This window comes from Mesocricetus auratus, unplaced genomic scaffold (genome assembly GCF_017639785.1).
Source record: "Mesocricetus auratus isolate SY011 unplaced genomic scaffold, BCM_Maur_2.0 Super-Scaffold_4256, whole genome shotgun sequence".
Taxonomy (NCBI): domain Eukaryota; kingdom Metazoa; phylum Chordata; class Mammalia; order Rodentia; family Cricetidae; genus Mesocricetus; species Mesocricetus auratus.
The window spans coordinates 106,056,835-106,076,383 of record NW_024429182.1 but is presented as its reverse complement, the minus strand read 5'-3'; the positions used below and the strand labels follow the sequence as shown (position 1 = coordinate 106,076,383).

The following is a 19,549-nucleotide window of genomic DNA, read 5'->3' as shown; positions in this document are numbered from 1 at the left end:
GGAAAGATTAATTGAATAAGGCAGTAATTGATTCTGCCAAATGCTTGGCAGAGGTCACATAAACAGGGCTATACATTGGCCATTGATTTTTGTTCACAACAATGTCATCATTTACCTTAATAAGAGCAATCTTCATGGTACAGTGACAGTAAAGTCACTCAAGGAAAGAATAGATTTGAGAAAGTAGACATACCAGTATATTATCTGCTACCTTGCTTTCCTATAAGCTATAGGTATAATAGTTAAAAAAATAGTCTCTGCAGTCTTAACCTTCAGTTATTACCCTGCCTGCCATTTGTCAACAGATCACCTTATCATTTTACTCACAGTGTTCTTATCTACTAGAGGCAGTACAGTGTATTTCAAAAAGATGTGGGAAGAGGAGTTAAATGAGAAATGTTAGGTTTAGCATATTAGCAGCCCAGATTAAGTACCCAATAAATATTAACACCATCATTAATAATATACAAGCCATATATACACACACATATATTTGTATAATTTTAAGGTTCTATATAATTATGTCTCAGTAATTGGTGGCATGAGGTAGTAATTACAACTGAATTTGTGTAAAGATATGATTACTCATCACGTGGAAGCTGAGGAATATGTGGAAGATATAAATGCTCATCTATTAATTTTCATAGGTTGTAATGGAGAAACTCAGTGACAAGGAGAATGGACAAAAAAAAATGGCTTCCGGGGGCTGATAGGATGGCCAAGCAGGTAAAGGCACTTACTGCCAAACCTGATGACATGAGTTTAATCCCTAAGAAGGAGAAAGTAGACTCCCTGGGGCTATCCTCTGTCTTTGATACATGCACCATGAAATGTGTGCACCAAAATAGATAAATAAATAAATAAATGTAATTTTAAAAGAAAAGGAGTAGCTTCTGGGAGACTTGGGAGGAGTATAGCAAGTCAAAAAGGTGAGAAATCATAGAAAAAATTAGGACCAAACTACTCCAGGTAGTGGCTAACTCCCATGCACAGAAAGTAACCACTGCTCTTGAAAACACAGTGGTCATCTGCTCTTTGCTACCCATGGTGTTTATACTTGGCCTTGCTTATGAGCTTAGACTCTCATGTCTCCCTATACCCTCAATTATTCTGCACACATTTGCATTCACAAGCCTAGTATTAAGAATGGCCATGAAGGGGAGCGGGGATAATTTTACCATGCATGTTTTACTTAAACACTTAGAGAATTTTTAAAATAAGGAAAGGAGACTCTATGTGTGATCAAAGGAGAGGGTAGTCTGTGTGTGATCAAATTAATCTGGCCACAAAGCGATTCTCTGAAAATTAGAGAACTAAGAAAGTCTGTCGTGTGTAGACCTGCGTATTCCACATAGCATGATAGCATCACTATATTCTCAAGACTTACTTCTAAAGATTACCAAGAGATGCCGATAGCATACCTTTAAGACAGCAGTTTTTTAATCTCCCTTCCCCAATAGCATACCTTTAAGACAGCAGTTTTTTAAATCTCCCTTCCCCATCCCATCCCCCTTTTTTACAGGCTCTCGCTCTGTAGCCCCAGTTGGCTTTGAACTTATCATATTCCCATTTCCACCTCTCGATTGCTGAGAAAAACAGATATGTACCAGTACCTCATCTAAAGAAAGCAGCTTGATCCTTTTCACTTTCCTCTCATGTGTATGTGTAAGTGGTATGCATGCATGTATGCATGCACTCACTGGGTATGGGTGATTTGTGTGTGCTCATATATGTACATGCATATGGAGGAGACTTAAGGCAACTGTCAGGTGTCTTCCTCATTGCTTCCTACCACATTTAGTGAAGAGGAGTCCTGCATCTGAGCCTAGAGCTCACTGGTGTAGCTAATATAGCTAGCCTGCTTGCTCTGGGGAAATCTCATCTCTAGAGCTGGAATTGCAAGTGGGCTGCCACACCTACCTAGCATCTACAAGGGCTCTGAGAATCTAAAACCTCGTTCTCACACTTGCTCTGCAATTGCTGTAGCAGTTGAGCCATTTTCCTAACCCCAAGATAGCACTGTTTAATAGCAACTATAATAATTTAAGCTGACTTCAGAGGAGTTGGGCAAGAGAGAAACCTGTCTCCCCTGGCATATCTTGATTTAATGGAAGGACAAAATGGGTCCATGGAAATGTTCATTTTTTATGGGGTTGGTGGCAGATGCTCTTTTGAAATAATGGAAAAGACAGATGAGCTTCAGAGTAGATAGGAAACATACTCTTGATATGCTTTCCTAGACTGGTAAGTTCATTTGACTGGTGATGAAGTAGAAAGAAGCTAATGGGCTTAGCTGATTGGAGTAGAAAGAAGAGGCAAAGTAGAGAGAAAGGACAATGAACTGATTGGGGAGCCCAGAGAAAGGCCCATGTGGTCTTCCCTTCTCACTAGAAATCCTGCATCCCTAGTGATGTTTGGCAGCCTGGATAACAGATATATCTGGGTCTTCCCCCACCCCCATGCATTGCTTTCGTAACACCCAAGACAACTCCTTGGCAAAGAACAGTTGACATTTAAAAGACACTTAAGGAAGAAGGAAAGTCATAAGTAAATATTCATAATGGAAGTGTGGTAGGAACAATACTACCAGTCTGTGTACATATGCTATAAATGGGACACCATTTTTCTGATGTATTCTGCTTGATTTTTTTGAGACAGGCATGAGCATACCCATTCTGAAGACAAAACAACAGCTACATACTCATTTATTGGCAGAGCTGGAGCTTAAAACATCAATTAATGACCAAGCCTACTATTGTATTATTTCTACTAAACATCATCAGTAAGCATATCCATTTTCCATCTGTTTTGAGCAGTTTAATGAAATGTTTCCTGTGGTAGGACAGTATGTTGAGTGTGTGTGCTTTGAACTAGACAGCCTACGTAATGACTCCATTTCTGCCAGGCAGTTGATATACCATCCTGTAGATTGGTTATTCTCTCTGAATCTTATTGTTGTTGTTTATTTGTTTTTTATCTGTAATTTATTTTCCACATTAGAATCTACTTCATAGGAACATTCTAAAGATTAAATGCATTAATATGTGTTAAGCATTTAGACAACTGCCTGGCACGTGTGCATAACAGACAGTTGCTATTACTATCCCAAATGCACTTTCTAGGGGTATTGATACCTGATGAACCTAATGAGGTCAAACTGATTTCAGAGAAGACAAAAGGCTCAGGCATAATGCCACCTGCTTCTGCCTTTTAATGATGCTTGTTTAATAGTATTGTTTACCATTTCCCTATCTTACAATTTTTCATGGTTTCCATTATTTGGTGATAGTTTAGTAGCTTGACCCCAGCAGACCTGGGCTTAAGTTCAAATTCCCCATCACTTTTAGCAATTAGGAACTGTGACTTGGGGAAGTCATTTCTCTTTCTTGTCACAGTGTCTACAAGCACAGTGAGCAGGATAGACTTGCCAATATCCTCCAAGTTCAGCAATCACCAAAAGTTCCTTAGCCTCTCTTATCTCTGGCATATAGTATTTCTGAAGCCACTGAGAGATTAATTAGAGTGGAAGTATTTAGTTTAGTGTACCGTAATACACTATGCCAATGTGGGGCTGGGTCTTTAGCAAACTATTATGAATATTAACCCCAAATAGCAGCTCTCTCTCTCTCTCTCTCTCTCTCTCTCTCTCTCTCTCTCTCTCTCTCTCTCTCTCTCTCTCTCTCTCTCTCTCTCTGTCTCTCTCTCTCTGTCTCTCTCTCTCTCTCTGTCTCTCTCTCTCTGTCTCTCTGTCTCTCTCTCTCTCTGTGTGTGTGTGTGTGTGTGTGTGTGTGTGTGTGTGCGCGCGCGCGCGCGCGCTCCCTGTTGCAGGGTCTTTTCTCTACGTTTCGCTGTTTTGCCTTCTCCCCACTGGTTTGGGTGGATCCACCTTGATAAGGTATAGGGGAACACAAGCGGAGAATGAGAGTGCAGTATGGATGGTGGGAAAGCATCTTATTGGCTAGTACTGGTACATCCCAAACACCAATTACTGTCACTGGTTCTGAAGCTGTTATGTTCTTCAGGATGAGTTACAAGGAAATATATGTCCCCAGCCAGCGAGGATGCTGCACGGTCACCCCCTGTGATGTAAAATATGAGCGTCTAGGAGGGGCTGTTTTATAATTCATCAGGTTCCGCTAGTGAGTTCTGCCGGAGTCTTAGTTATCAAGGCAACTGTGAACCGGACAGGAGACAGGAGAATCTGGCACTAAGGAAACGAGGAGGCTGCTTTGAGTGCCTCCTGCCTCCTCCCTGCTTTGTTCCCTAATTTTGTGTTCGGTAAGTTCCTTGGCCTGACAGCCAATTGTTGTTGAGTAAGATTGGCAAATATATCTGTAGCTTGGAATATTCACTTGCTTTCAGAAGTCTGTGTGTCGGTGTTTGGGCTTCTCGCAGATCCTTCAGTTTCCCTTTAATGAGCAAAATAGCTTAAAAGATGAAACAGAAGCCATGGAATGAATTATTCACCTTGATCCTTGAAGGCTGCTTTCTGTGGTTGCTAAAGTTTCTCAGGTTTCATTCTGTCAGCTTTGTTTGTTGGGTGAGCTTTGAAAAGAACAAGTCTCTTTGTCATAAAATTGTTTTTCTTAGCTGCCAAAACGAGCTATGTGCAGGGCGGTTCATCCTTCCCCACCCCCCAACTGACTCTCCCCAGCGATCCGTAAATCTTAAAACAGACTGTTTGCCTGGTTACCAGCAACGACCCCGCTGAACCTGTGCAAGGCAAGATTCAAATTGCAATCTTTTGTGTGAACAGAACTGAGGGGCTGTGAATAATTGGTATTGTAGAGATTATTGTAAAACACAGTATGGTGGTCCTCTCCGCATTTTGCGAGACTGGGATTAGAAGCGGATGCGATTTGCATTTGCTGTGCCTGTTGATGATGGGGAGAGAGGGAAAGAGCCCGCAGGATTCCCGCAGGACGGACAGCTGCAGAAGGCATGCCTGGGAACTGTGTAACTTGTGGCTGCTTGAGTTCCTTTTCCCATTAACAACTACCTGAAGCTGGATTGTGGATCTCTGGATGCGTTCGGTACCCAGGTTCCTGGTCCTGGCCGCACGGAATGTCACAGAATGTGTACTAACTACTGGTCTTAAACTGGACTGTATCATTTCCTTGCGACGTCTTTCTTTCCACACTCCTTTCTGTCGTGTTGTTTTGCCTGTGCCCAAATCTCTTAGAAGCCAACAGCTTGATGTACTTTTTTTTTTGAGAAGCAGATTTAACTGTAATGTCATATGGCATATTATATATGGAGAGGAAGAGCAAGGACATTTTCTCAAATGTTTCAAGTGTGTCTGGCTTGTTGATGTTTGCTTCCTTTCACCTGCAAGAAACTACTGTCTTCTGAACCCTACTTGTCTGGGCAAAGTGTTTACCTTGTACATTCAGTGTGCTTTCTAGGTAGACTGTAGAGCTGACAGAGATACTCTTTATCCTCAAGGAGTGCGATTTGCCTTAGCATCTCTCTGAAAAGAAAACACATGCCTTTTTATTTCATCAGGAAACTTGACCTCTTAGCTTTTCCTCTGCTCTCCCCTAATAAGTGTTTTGTTCACTGGGACCATCACACTGCCCGTAAAGTTGTGTCTCCTCTCCCAGGATTCTTTCTGACTGCTCTGAAAGACTTGGAAAATTTGGGATTACAGAAAGTAATTTTTTGCACGAACACATTTCTCTCCTATGCTTTCTTCCACAAATAGGTTTTCTATATTTTTCCATTTCTCTGAATAAGTTCCCCTTAAAGAGCAGAGGGGCAATGTGTCGTGGTTGGCACTCGGGGTGTGTAACCTGAAACTTGGTTTCTAATCTACAAACCGGTGTCCCAGGAGAGGTCTGTAAAATATCTATGTTCAGCTCAAAGCCTCTGGGCTTTAACAGTAATGATTCAGGTAGGAAATCCAGAAAATCACTGCAAATATAAATGAACATCTGTGTTTAATGGTGCAGCCAGCCCATGACATTTTATAAAGCTCGGGACACATGGCTGAAGGTAACTAAAAGTGTGAGTCTCTCCTTACTGCCAAGAAAAATATAGTTATGAAGTACCCTTGAGATATTTATTATACATTGAGTTTTATTGTGACATATTAAAAAAAATCACACGCCAGATTCCAGACTTTATTACGTAGCAGTATCTAGGTTTCAATTCATATAGCTTTATAGAGAAACAAACCAATGTGCCAATCTCAGGAAACTGAGTTTCTTCTCATCTGGTGATGGTTTTTCCATCTTTTCCACCCACAAAAGATGAGCTCTATTTATAAAAACAAAAGACAATTTAGCATGAGTTATTCACAATTACATTTATAGCAAGGGGGGCTGGAACGCAGCTTAGCCTGTAGAGAGCTTGTTTAGCATGCCGTGGGCTTGGTCACTAGGACAGCACAAACCCGGCATGGTGGAAGACACCTGTAAACTAGGAGCTGGAGGTAGGGGAACGTCCTTTGCTGTGTAGCAGGTTGAAGGTCATCCTGAGCTATACGAGACCCTGTCTCAGAGGGGAAGGGTTAATGCAAGTTGCAAACTGACAAGAATACTCTGAGAAGATACACATGAAGAAATCATGTGTCTCAAACAATTTATCATGAAATTGTTTTTCTTAGCTGTCAAAACAAGATATGTACATCTCCACTTCTCAACTGATTAAAAGCCAAAGTAGCAAAAGTGAATTTGCTTTTGTGATACACAGAATTTCATGGGAGAAAGGGGTAACGGGGAACAGAGCGCAAATGGGAAAAGAGAGGTCTGTCTCTTACCGAGTGTTATGGTGTCTGTCTCACTCCCCTTATCTGTGCAGGAGAAAGATGGGAGTATTAGACCAAGTAGATGATGGATGATAAGCACAGAGCAGTGTTTGGTACAAAGGGACACCAGAAAAAGGTGGCCATAATTTTCATAAATTATGTTTGATATTATTAACTTATCATGATAGAAGTTAATTGTGGAAGAAATATACACAGTAGACAGGAAATAATGACTGGATTTTGGCTTGAAAGATTTATTTCTGATAGCTCGATAATTCGTTTTTCTTTCTACTTCAAAAATTTAGTAAGGATAATTATTACATTTCAGTTCACTCTTAACTAATTTCTAGAATGGCACTCAAATCCCTATGCAATTATTCAAAGAATAAATTTTATTTTGAGAAGGAAGAATGGGGATAAACTGAGGCCAAATGACATATCCTAGCTCTTTATCTTATCTGCCAAATAACAATTAGGCCACAGCTCAGCCCTAACATCACATTGAAATGCAGGCTTTGAAGGGTCATATAATTTATAATTTCTCACCTGCTTTGCTGAGTGTTTCATGTGCATTTTATCCTTTACTGACTCTCACAGCCTACCTGTTAGTCTGCATTTTGATCATTTTATCAAATGATGAAATGAAATTGGAGATACGTTCATCCAAAGATTACTAAATTGATGAGTTTGATGCAACATATGGCATTCCTCGGATTTAGACTCACACCTTTCTGATTCCAGAATCCACATTGTAGCCTCCACCATAGATTTACTTGATAGACTTGGCCAAATTTTGCATACATCCATTTTTGGATCTTACAGTTTTAACTTTTAAAAATCTGAATATTTAATTCCTATCAGATTTTGGGGGTTGATTTTAAAAACTGAAGTTTGGAGACTTATTTACTCTTATGGGGGTGGGGCTCTTTACCAATCAAGATCATATTTTCTTAAACCATCTTTGCTGTCTTTACCAAAGTATCAAATTGGTTAAGGTACAAATTTACCAAACTTCAGGGAAAAAGATGAAAGCTACCCAGCAGTATATCTGTTTGACCCTGGCAGGTTTTCCATGATCCCCTGAATTTGGCAATGTCTGTGGGCCAAGAGAATGAACTCAATTGGAGGAGTTCCCTCTCTAGAAGCCTCACTAGGACCCCAGAATTTCTTCTGCACATTTGTGTAGCCAGTTCTTGGAGTATTGAGATGAAACTAGTAGATTCCCATGCAGATAGAAAATGGGGCAAAGAGAGTAATGTATTGTTGATCATAGTTTGGATGAGTGAACTAGGATGTCCTTATGTATGGAACCCAATTTTGTGATACAGGGAAGAACCATGGAAGAGCCTCCATTTATGATATTGTCCTGTGTCCCTCAAAATCCTGGGACAACCTTGCCTTGAGTTGCAGAATCAGAGTAGTAAGCCTGACATTCCAGTGGGTTTGTTTTATTGAGGCTTCTATTTGGTTTTGCTTTGGACTTTCCCCGATTAAGTGAAAAAACAATCACTTGAATAAGAAAGTAATGTAAAAACGTTAGACTAAAAGCTTTTAAAGTGCCACTCCAGAATTGACAGCAATTTGAACCATCAAGGATAAGCATTGCTTTTCTTTACATCCAGAGACATCGATTCATTCTGGCAGGCAATTTTGGAACCACCTGGATTAAAACCCTTTGGCATTTATCATTTATGCCATTGGAAAACATGATTGCTTAGAGGATTATGGAGACTTCCAGGTGTGTTTTCCATGCCTCTAGCTTTTAGTTGTGGTTTTTAACCTGTGGGGCTGGATTCAACTAGAAGCTGCCGGAAGGAGTCTTGCTTTACAAGCTGACATGAAAGCAGCCACAGAATCCACAGCTCTATGTGGCCTTAATGGCTATTATTGCAGCTTCTCCTCTGCGGTATTTCATTCTCCAAATACCTCCTTTTCATCTTGTGATATGTTTAAAACAAAGACCCACCTAGGGGGAATTAGCAGTTAGTAGTTCCAGGCTGCAGACCTCTGTAATTATTAAAAACTTGGAGCTTTGTGGGGTTTTTTTTAATGCAATGAGAAATACCATACGATTAACAAGTGATTTTTGCTCTTATTTTTTGTAGTTGTTACTTTTATTTTCACAAGGTTTTCTAGATGGAAAGGCAGAATATGTCTTAGGAAAAATTTCTGGTGACCAACCCTTGTTTTTCCTTTGCTAAAAGAAAAACCTAGGAATTCCCCTCTCTCTATGCTATAGAAAAAAAAGGTTAATGTTATAACTTATATCCAGGCATTAGCTAGTCTCCACACCTGTTTGAGTATATGGTACAGTAAACACTTAGTAAATAGTGTGTCTATATTATGATGCTTACTTAGTCTGAAACAGAAAAATAAAATGATGACTCTGATGACTACTGTTGTACACTAAATTTCTTTTTCTTAGAAGATAATAGTGATAAGGATGGACATGGAAATTAAGAATGAAGATAACACGCTATTTCAATTCAGCAGTGATGAATCTTAATAGAGCAAATATTCAATGGTAGTCTACTATTTTCTCTTCATGCTTTATGTGTCATTTAAACTTTTATAATATGTATTATTTATATACTTAGGGAAGGGGAGGAAAAGAAGATTAAATGGGTTTGAGGAATGACTAATGCCATATTGAGAACAACACTGCAGGAAGAATCAAGTCAAATTAAAAATGTAGGCTAGATGTTGGTGGCGCATGCCTTTAATCCCAGCACTTGGGAGGCAGAGGTAGGCGGATCTCTGTGAGTTCGAGGCCAGCCTGGTCTACAGAGCGAGTTCCAGGACAGCCTCCAAAGCAATACAGAGAAACCCTGTCTCAAAAAACCAAAAAAAATGTGTAAAATAATTGATAAAGAGATGCGTTCTGACCTAAATGAAGCAGATTAGTTTATTTTACATGGTTTCTTTGTTGTGCATTATGAATTGTTTATTAAATATGAATTAAGTGTGAAGGGATCTGTTAGGTGACGACATTGCAAAACTTAAAAGATTGATCATTGAATGCAAAGACCTTGTGATTTGAGAGCTGAGTGACTATGTGAACCTCTGATTCTGTGAGATTCATACCCTACCATGACAGGAACAGAGAAAGTTGCTTTCTGTTACAACGAACAAAAAGCATGATTCAAACTGACTTGCTCAATAAAGGAAATGTTGGTGGTTGTGACTTAAAAGTATAATAGTCAATGCATGTTCAGGAGGTCATATCCTATGACTCAAGACACCTGTTTCTTTTGGTTTTGCCATGTCGCTGGTCTTGTTCCATCCCAAGACTGACTGACTCACCCTGTTAGCTCTAAGATTGTTTCAAGGACTTCCAGACAGCTTGCTTACATAGTCATATCCAGCCCTAAAGAAATCCTGGCAATTGTCCATAGAATTCATTTTGAATGGGCTGGTTTATGTCTATTCTGAATATGAGGTCAAATAATTTGCTTCATTCAGGCAAATGTCTTTTACAAGTCTCTAAATGACAGTTGTTAGCTATTGCTGTTACATAGGGTTGGTGCGGATGACAGGAGCTGTCATAGGGTCTGAGTCATCTACAACTTGTAAAATGTACAACATGTAATGGTCACATGTCCCCTAGAGTTGGGAAATAGAATAATATACTGAAGGCCATCCATATCATATGATGCTAAATGTCTTTAAATTGACATTCAGGACAGTAGGGGCTTGCCAGAGAATAAAGGAGGGCTAACATGTAGCTTAGTAGCTGAGTGTTTGCCTAGCAGACGTAAGCCTCCAGATTTGATTCCCCAGTAATGAAAATTTAAATAAAAGAAAAAGAAAGGCTTCAAGGCACAGGATAAAAATCACTTTGAATTCACATATAGCAGCCAGGTAGCTGTTCCCTTACCCTGGCACTGTTAGAAGAGTCACCAGAGAGAAACCATCTGTCCTGAAATGTAATGAACAGAAAACCTAAAGTATCAGCTTCACCAAAATTGGCTGTTTGATTATACCACAAACACTCTATTTCTCTCTCTCTCTCTCTCTCTCTCTCTCTCTCTCTCTCTCTCTCTCTCTCTCTCTCTCTCTCTCTCTCTCTCTCTCTCTCTTTCTCTCTCTCTCTCTCTCTCTCCTCTCTCTCTCTTCATTCCTTCTTTCCTGCCTTTCTTTCCCTTCCTTCCTTCCTTTCTGCCTTTCTTTCTTTTTTCTTTCTAGTATAAATACAAGTTTGGATTAATTTCATTGTGCACCTTATCATATTTTTTTGTCCCGAGGTTCAAGATGATAGTATCATAGAGCTAGCCCATACCATCTTCATCTTCACCATCATCAGTTTTCCTTATAGTAAAACCTGGAGAAAAACTGTTACTAACTCATACAATACCTCAGATTCATTTGGATTTTGATGTCATGAAACTCATGATGTTAAAACATTGTAAAACAAATGGGAATACTTCTGAGTATATATACTTGCTAGGTCACTCATATAATGTATACTGCATTGAGAATGACATAGAGCAGAGTAAATTATTTTTTATCAAAATACAAATGTTCCATGGCAATCAGACTTAACTGTGATCTCTGCGGTATGTACACTTTATATAATTCATAACCTCTGCTTTTGACAGTACTCATCTTTTCTTCCCATTGAATAAATACATTTACTTTGTTGATAAGGTTGTTCTAAGTGGTAACAGTTTCTGCCCCAAGCTGCTGATTCCAAATTCAGTTAGCTGCCTTAGGGTCATTTTACAAGTTTCATTTCACAGAAAAGGAAGTTGTAAGGCTGCTGTTTGCAGCCAGGATTCTATGGGAATCATTTCCTTATCATTTGTGATCTGCCAGTTCGAGGAAGCATTCCTCATTGCTGCAGCTTGTCTTGGTGCTGTCAGTTCACCTAGTTGGTGTCCATGCCTCTAAAAACTCATTTGCCTGTCTAGCCTCTTGTCAGAGAACACTTAGTAATGGCAAGAAACAAACCAAAGGATAAATCTTCTTGCCATTTGCTCCTGGCTTACTAAATCTATTTAGAAAACCCATAGGACCAGTCCCCATCAAGTTGTATTGGCAAGGAACCTAAACCTTAGAGGACTAAGTGACCACATGGACAGTGCTCACCAGGATACTGGGTGCTTCTTTTTAGGTTACCTCACAAGTAAAGATCAAATTGCAATATTGTGGGTGACATTTAATGTTCATTTGAAAGCTCAAACCATTTCCTAAGCATTCAAAGGTCTGTGCCGATCCCACAGCATTGCATTGCTTCCCTGTAGTATAAAACACGTAAAAACTTCACCTTCTTCTAGAGCTTACTTAAACAAGTCAAGAGACAGCCACTGAAATTGTTTCTTGGCTTACCTCTGGTAAGTAATTGTGAGTGCTAACAAGTTTGTGTGTGTGTGTGTGTGTGTGTGTGTGTGTGTGATCATCCAGCAGTGTGTAGTGCTTCTGGTTCTTAAAATAGTAAAGTGACGCAACACCCCACTTGGTAACAGCTTCTACATAGAGTCCTCTAGGTGCCCCTCCCAGCCACTTCAGACACCTCAACCCCCAGGATTTATACACATCCCCATAGCTAAGAGCTGAAACATTAGTGCAGGATCCTGCTGATTACTGAATATAGTGGCATGAATTTTGTATAAGTCTACCTTATGCTTCCAGAAGTATAATTGTAATTGGGTATGATAATAGCAACATTCAGATGTGGAAATAATGTATAATTAAATATTAAGATGCTTTAAAAATCACTTATTTATTTGCATGAGTGCATGTGTATGAGGGTATACATATTCATGTGGGTATAGATGCCTGTGTGTGCAGGCTGAAAGCTGACATTAGGTATTTTTCCCAATTTCTTTTCACCATATTCATCGAGGCAGAATCTCTTATTACAGCTAGAGTTTGTACGGACTAGTCTACCTTGCAGCTTGATCTGTAGATGTGGATTCCCTATCTCCACCTTCTTAGTGTTGGAATTACAGACAGGTCACACAGACCTGGCATTTGTGCAGGTTCTGGGGATCTGAACTCTGGTTTTTATGCTTGCAGAGTCAGCATTTTTATCCTTTTACCCATTCCCTTTCCATTGCTGACCCCTGTATGTTTTTGTTTGTTTATATTTTTGTTTTGTTTTTAAGATGTTAAGGGGGCTATTGTTTGAGAGTCTCTGGAAGGACTGGCTAAGAAATGGATGCTATAGAAGTAATGAACAGTGTCAGGCTTTGCACTAAAATCTCTGAGAGAGGGGGGAGGGGGAAGAGGGGCAGAGAGAGACAGAGACAGAGAGACATAGAGAAAGAGACAGAGAGAGAAGGTCAGAGGAAAACTTGGGGAAATCAATTTTCTCCCTCCATGTGGGTCCCAGGTATTGAATTCAGGTCATCAAACTTGAGAGCGGGCACCTTTACCCACTAAGCCATCTCAATAACCCACATTTTCTAAGTTTACCATTTGTCACTTTGTACAGAGCACTTGGCATGTAGCATCACTTGTTTCTCAAAGAAACAGGATAAGAATAAAAGAGAAAATGATACCTGATCATAACTAGAAAGTTCCAGGACAACCCACATGTCATCCACCACTTCCTCGTGTAAACACCACAATAAGGTGCCAGCATGGTGGATATGAGAATGCACCATTCAACTTGTATTGACCAATAGCAAAGTCTAAAATATTGGCATCTCCTCTTATAATAATTTATTGAATGAGAGCTAGTGGGCCTTCATCAACAAAGGACATTATCTTAAAATATGAATGTATATATCTTTATATTTTACACATCACTTGCCTCACTGTGATATGGAATACAAACTGAACTGATTATAATTTGATTGTGTAGTCTTCCAATATTAGTCTTTGCCTGTACATCAAGTAATATTTTACAAAAAGGAATAGAATGCCCAGTCCATAAATATTCTCCCTTCCCATCTTTAAATGAAAATGGAAAAAAAAAGTTGATTCCTTAATGATTCCACAGAAAATGGAAATTTTTCAGCTCTCCTGCCAGGCCATGACTTCCATACCATGTTCTTGCCATGATTAAAAACTATATTAGGAATACAGGAAAAAAATCTCTTTTCCTACTGAAATCCCTCACAAGGAATTTCTTGAAAGAAGAAGAGGCTTGCTTTCATTCATCTTTGTGTGCCCAGCATCTTGGCAAAGCCCCACCCAACTCATCCTTTAAAACTCTTAAACATAGCAAAGGGAAAAGAGACATAGAGGAAATTTTAAAATACAAACCAACTAATTGTAAAGAATGAACCTTACTCTACTCCCAATCAGACAAACTATACAAAAATACAGCTGAGAATGTTCTTAAGACAACTAGAGGTTTTAGACCATCTTCTGTGATGCTTTTGATGTGATGTTTGGATTGTAATTTTGTGGAAAACAAGTCACTTACTTCTTAAACAAACACACTGACGTATTTGTGGATGGGGTCATTTGTCTCAAAATCATGAGAGGAAAAGTGAGTAGGGCTATAAGTGAGATAAGAAATAAGTGTGTAAGTATTGTTTGTCTGTTGATTGGGTTTTCTTCCTCTCGCCTTCCTTCCTCACAGCTGGGCTATTCCTATATCCCACACACTGTGGACCCATTTTTGTAGCTAAGTATTTTGTTTTGTTTGATTTGGTGTGGTTTATCAAGGGTTTCTATGTTGTGTTGTCCTGGCTGTCTTGGAACTCATTCTGTAAACTAGGCTGACCTCAAGCTCACAGAGATCTTGTCAGCCTCTGCCTCCCAAGTGCTGGGATTAAAGCATGCACTTAACTCAGTCTTTTCTAGTTATCTGGTTTTGTGGATACCATTGACCAAGGGAGTGCCTTGTGATGGGCAGAGATTCTTTTCATGGCTCTCTTATTGGCTGGTTTCATGGGGCGTGGTATTTTGGGCAGAAGAGTGAATAGATAAAGGAGTGGTTATGGACTCTCACATCCATGTCAGGTTTTGTAATCCAAAAAAGCAAGAGAGGCATGATTAATACCCACAAAAGCATTTAACAGGACAAAGTCTGACAAAATGTATTTGATCCAAGTTTTATGTAACAGGAAACCTGCAGAAATGAGGACCCCAAGACACAAGGAAGAAAATATTTTCATGTTTAGGTTTGACAAAGAATGGACAGACAACCACATAGACAGGTGTTTATAAAAAGAGGTCTGAACTTGTGGGCTAGGTTTGGGGAGGTATAGTATTCCTTTGTGCTGGGTAGGAATGGAGGCTTCAAGATGAAGGGAGAACATGACCTCTGTAGCTGTTACAGCTGGCTGTGGGAAGACATGATTGTTTGTATGACATGTACAAAGAAGGGATTCTGTTAGTTTTTCAAAGGAAGAAGAAGGTGCAGAGTAGGAGAAGGTCAATGGAGACTCATTTAGTTCAAACTCTGTGCTAGACTGCCAGACTTCACACGCATTGTCTTCTGGGCCTTGGCGGAGTAGAACCATGGGTTCTAACCTTTGATTTTTCTATGCTTGCATCTAATTCTGAAGAACAAAATATCAGTTTATGTTCCATATACAAAACATTTGCTCCCAACAGAAAGTTTCAAACTGTAGATGCCTAACTGAAACTGAATGACTTACACACGTGTGTTTAATGGTCCCTGGAATGCCACACGGGAGGCCATGTTTCTATTTACCATGAGATGCCATTGTTTAAAACTCATTGACTTACCAGAGCTAAGGAAAATACAAAAACATTTTCCTGTGTTTAAAAGTATCCTTAAATTATGCTAGTTTAAAAAAAAATCACATATTCCTGAGAGTAGATTTTGTGTTCTAACAACACATTAGTATTGAGATGGCTGTATGTTAAATATCTTGATATAGCCATTACACAATGAATATGCATGTCAAAAGTTTTAGAGATTATAAAGTAAAATAATCTTATTTTAATTCCAACATTTGGGAAGCAGAGGCAGGTGGTATATGAGTCCAGCCTGATCTACACAGCAAGTAGTACTGAGTTCAAGGCCAGACAGGACTACATAGTGAGACCCTGTAGATAGAAAGATGATAGACAGATAGATGATAGACAGATAGATGATAGATAGATAGATAGATAGATAGATAGATAGATAGATAGATCATATAAAAATAAAGTAGCAATGCAAGCAAAAAAACATTATGGTAATCTAAATCTACTTTAAAAGATTTATTTTTATTTTCTCTGTATGAGTATTTTGCCTGCATGTCTGTGTGTATACCACATGTGTGCAGTGCCCATAGAGGTCAGAAGGGGGCATCCTCTAGAACTGGAGTTACAGGCATTTGTAAGCTGCCATGAAGGTTCTGGAATCCCAATCTGCTCCTCTGGAAGAGAAGTAAATGTTCTCAAATCACAGCTCCATTCCGGAATCTACTTTTAAAATGTAAATTTGGACAAATTCTGAGCAGGCTTTCTTATAAGTTCCTGTCTTAATTGCTGTTGAACTGCCTTGATGGGATACCATAACCAAGGCAACTCTTTATTTCAAAAAGCATCTAATTGAGGGCTTGTTTACAGTTGAGTGGTTAATCCATTATATCATGGCATGGCAGAGAGTGTGGTAGCAGGAAGGCTGACAGGCATGATGATGGAGAAATAGTTGAGAACTACAAGAGAGAGAGACAGACAGACAGACAGAGTCAAACAGACAGAGAGAGACAGGGACAGACAGACAGAGACAGAGAGAGAGTGATAGAGACAGAGAGACAGACAGAGAGAGAGAGAAATACAGACAGACAGAGACAGAGAGAGAGAGAGAGAGAGAGAGAGAGAGAGAGAGAGAGAGAGAGAGAGAGAGAGAGAGAGAGAGAACACTGATTGGACCTGGGGTGGGTTTTTGAAACATTGGAAAGGATAGTTTTCTTATATTTCTAAGTCATTTGCCAAATAAAATTTAACCTGTACATTGTTTTCTTGTGTCTCTGTGTGTGTGTGTGTGTGTGTGCATTCATGTGGTGTGTGTAAATGTTCACGTGTTGTCATTTGTGCACATGCTTGTAGAGACCTAAGGTTGACTTTGGGTATCTTCCTCAATCCTTCTTCATCTTGTATATTGAGACATAGTCTCTCACTGAATTCAGAGGTGGCCGTTTCTGCTAGTCTGGCAAGCAAACCGACTCCAACAATGTTCTTCTTCCATTTCCCATGCACTAGGATTACAAATAACTGGCCACATCTACTGAGCTTTCAGTAGACACTAGGGATTCAAAAACTACAGTCCAGTCTTCACAATTGCTCAGCCAGTATTTTACCCATTGAGCCACCTCTCCAGGCCAGCTTTGTGTTTTAACAGTACAAAAGAATTGTCTATTCTTCAGAGCTGTTAGTCACTGGTAATCTAGCAAGATGAGTTCATAAAAACATGTATAACATCCCCCAGAGGCCCTGCTTCACAGACCAGATTGAATTTTCTATTTTTTAATGAAATTTTTCATCTATGAAGAGTTAATAAATTTCCTTAACATCCTAGAATTTCATGAGATGTGCCTGTGATCAAGTCCAAATGGATTTGTTTCTTTCCATGGTGTAGATGCAACTCCTGATATTGAATGCAGATATGGGCTATGCACACCAAGACTTATTGTGGTGCCCAGTAAGCATATGTTCCCCAGATAGAGGTTTCATTAGTGTGGTGCCTAAGGATTCAGAAAACAAAGACAGCTACAAGCTACAGAAGCCAGGCACATACCTTTAAACCCAGCATCTAGAAGCTAGGAGGTGGTGGTACACACTTTTAATCTTAGGACTCAGAATTAAGAGGGAGACGGACCTCAAGGCCACCCAGTTATACACAAGTTTGAATCAGTCTAAAAGAGTGACAGACCATACACCTTTAATTCCAGCACTACAGGGTTATAAAAGATAGAAGCAGGATCTTCAGTATTGAATAGGAGGCATTCATTCTCCAGGCACGCCGAGGAAAGGTTACAATATAAGGCTGGTTGAGAGCTTGTGGGGGACAGGATCAGTCCATTCAGGTAGAGGTAAGAAGCTAGTGACCAGCTACCTTCCTTTTCTGATATTCAGCTTGAAGTTTGAACCCCAATATCTGTCTCTGGGTCATTTATTTTTTCATGTTACAGTGTGTTTTTATTTGTTTATGTTCAGAACCTAGTCCAGAGTGTGTGCTCAGTATACGTTTGTGACATAAATGCATCCACCTTCCTCTATGAGCTTTATGGCCCATAACCACAAGCCTCCAGTTTATTTGAGATGTGTAGTGCAAATTTAGACATGATCAGAACCCAGTGCCTGCAGAATCATCTACAGAGCTTGGCAAGATTACTGGGAAGTGTAGAGGTCAATCAGATGCCTGTTTACCTTAGCTTCAGTGAAGCTCATTGAACTGTTGACAGTTCCTTGCCTTACCAGGATTTATCTTTCCAGTAGATAAATGGGTTGACTACACCTGCCAAGGTGCATGCACATCATGGCCTTGAAAAGAAAAAAACAACGAATACATAGCAGAGCTGTAAAATTACTTTTTTCAGGGTGTTGTTGTTGCTATTGTTGTTTGGGGGGTTTGTGTGTTGGACTCTTGGGGGTGTTGTATGTTTGTTTTAGATAGTCTTTCATATAGCCCAGATTTTCCTGGAATTCAATATGTAGATAATGCTGGCCTTGAACTCACAGAGACTCCCTTGCCTCTGCCTCTTTTGGGAAGGTGTTAATGGCCTTTAGGTTCTTATTGATTTGTTTTGTTTGTTTGTTTCTTAATCAAACAAATTTTCACCATTTGTACAAAGACTTGGTTTTCCGTTCTCTTTCCCTGTTAAGCCATGCAATTTCCACCAGTTTGCTGTAATCAACTCCACATTTGCAAGTATCTGTGCTTTCAACATTCAGTTATTCAAAGAATAGTCACTTCTTTGTACTTACCACCATTTGTGACATGGGAATCTGTGACAGCTTCTGACTTTGGTATTAAATGTTTTGCTCTTATATTGTCAGCATCAGAAGGTTGTCTGTCTTTTCTTATTTTGGTCATAGATATAGTTGGAGGGCATTCCAAATGAGATTGAAACAAATTCATACAGGAGAAACCAATACAAAAACTCTTCAACTTGAAAAATGAAAGGCATAATACTAGGCATAAAAATCTGGTTTTCATTAAGTAGAACTTAAGTTTGAAGGGCCATGGGACCATTTTGCTTATGAACATATTGTTTCTCTTATGAATCCTAATTGTCTAGTGTAGCAAATGACCATGTATACAAAAACAAGTGTAGAATATACAGAGACATCGTGGCATAAAGTGTTTCCTTATAGGTTTTCTAGCTAAAGAATAACCAGTACCAGTTTGTTTTCATTTGTGGCCATTTGAATTGAAATTTTATTGCTAATGGCAGGAATATTATTCTGTAATAAGTTAGGAAACATGAGTGATTTGGGTAAGTTGGATAAAGAGAGGGGGACTGTTGGAAAGGGGACCATGACTGGTTTGCATATCACTATCTTGTAAGACCTAACACAATTGAAATATAGCAGACATTCACTGAATGAAGTGATTGATTAATACAAGCTGAGGACAGGGAAAATATTGTAATTATGCACTTCTTTGGAACATCCTTGGCCATGAAATCAAGAAGTCTATGTGTAAATCTACTAAACATAGCAAACAGATTTTATCTTCTAATTTTCCACAGAAACAAGGAATTAGGTGCTGAATAAAACCCGGCTCAGGAACTTTACCAGCTCACAATCTCAAAGAATGACAAGTGCATATACATGTCATTTCAGCTCTTCTTTATAGTAATTTACATGATATCCAATGGGTATGAGTACAATTATTTTAGAGATAACAAAGTAAAAGAAAAATCCTAGGGTGTGATTACTTTT

The 19,549-nt window shown here is 39.3% G+C and overlaps 1 protein-coding gene across 16 annotated transcripts in view; it reads left to right on the top strand.

Annotated features, from left to right (window-relative positions):
• Positions 1 to 19,549, top strand: part of Dlg2 (discs large MAGUK scaffold protein 2) — a 1,919,116-nt gene that overhangs the window by 1,722,481 nt on the left and 177,086 nt on the right. The window contains exon 1 of one of the 16 annotated variants that reach the window (XM_040732041.1): positions 4,034 to 4,278. The exons of the other annotated variants lie outside the window; for them this stretch is intronic. The gene's annotated coding sequence lies outside the window, so the exon portion shown is untranslated. Of the gene's footprint in view, positions 1 to 4,033; positions 4,279 to 19,549 lie in introns of those variants that run through there. 16 annotated transcript variants of the gene reach the window in all.